Below are 1,607 nucleotides of genomic sequence, written 5' to 3' on the forward strand. Positions count from 1 at the left end.
GTGATTTGAGGAAGTAAAATACAGTTCAGTAAAGGTTGGGATATTTCTGTGGAAACTACTAAAAGGGGAACTCCAAGATATGCCTTGTGTTTGCTCAGATCTGGACCTGAGTTTGCATATTTTTTTATTTCAGAGTATGTTCTGACTAAAACAGCAAATATACTTAGTATAAGTGGTTAATGAAGCTAGAAGTAAAGTAGGCACATCCTGTTACAGTGCCCATAATAATAACAAAGCTAATATTAACCGAGTGCTTACCATGGGCAGGCACTATGCTAAAACGTTTCACATGAATTAACTTGTTTAATCCTCATAACAAGCCTGTGATATAGGTACTATTTTTAACCCCATTTTCAGGAAACTGAAATTTAGAGAGATTAACTACTTTCCACAGCTGATAAGATCTTCTGATCCTGAATCCATACTCTTCACTGTGGCACTATAGTGCACTGTATGCCATACTGTACATTTACCATTATGACTTCTGACATGAAATTTCATCTTGCTAATACTGATGCCGTTATCCCTAGAGAAGCCCGTTATTTGAGTGGTCCGCTTCATGCAGGCCAGCCTTTGGGGCATCGTGTGTCTCTTTCATATTAATCCTTGGACGAAACCTACTCAAAAATAAGTTCTTTTTCCATCAGTGTCATGACAGATCAAACATCTCCTAAAGATGATAGACTAATCGGGAGAAATGGCATAAATTGACGAGAAAAACCTTCTCGCCATTATTTCATTTTCAACAATACTTTCAGTGTGGTTCGCAGGGGTTGCTGAGGAAACCATTCAAAGGCCAAGCCCATTTGTGGCAGTTCTGACTTTTCCAAATCTAAGGACAGTAGGGTTCAGGGCCAGTCATCGACATATTAAAACAGGCGGACATTCAGGGGGTTTAAAAGGGCACTTGTACCCAAATCGTTTTCGTTCAAAATTGCCAACTGGTCTGAAATTCTCCCACTACTATCACTTATTTGGATAAAGCCCCTATATTAGAATGTAAATATGTTCTCAAACAGATGAATACATTTATCCACTAGCTTTCACAATAGACGGGTGAGCTGTAAAGTTAAAGAAGAGAATTGGTCTTCAAGGGCTTCAAGGGAATATGAACACAGTTGGTAAATTTCAGTGGAAAAAGAGAACTGGAAAGATTATTTTGGGGGTTTCCAAACATAGGTCTACGGATTAAAGTTGGTCCAAGATGAAGTTTTTATTAATTTATGGCAAAATATGAGCAACAAGGAAAATGTAGTAAAATTTTAAATTATTATCAAATTCTGAGATTATGTCCTCCTTTTTTGTCTTTTGGATGATAACATGTCATTTTTTTAATGAAATGATTGTGATAGTGCATGGAAGTTGTGTTTTTTCTTTAATGTTTTTACTTAGCAATAAAATTAAAAACTAGCAACTTTCTGTTGATCTTTAATGCATATGTGAACATGTGCGAAGTGTTTCATGTTCAATATTCTATTTAAATTTTACAATGACTGTGAGGAATGTACTGTGATAATTCTTATTTTATAGATGAGGAATCTTGGGTTAAGAAGATAAATAACTTACCCAAGGTACTGTATCTGTCGAGTGGCAGAACTGTGATTTGT

Source organism: Pteropus vampyrus, unplaced genomic scaffold, assembly GCF_000151845.1.
Source record: "Pteropus vampyrus isolate Shadow unplaced genomic scaffold, Pvam_2.0 Scaffold56, whole genome shotgun sequence".
NCBI classification, from domain to species: Eukaryota; Metazoa; Chordata; class Mammalia; order Chiroptera; family Pteropodidae; genus Pteropus; species Pteropus vampyrus.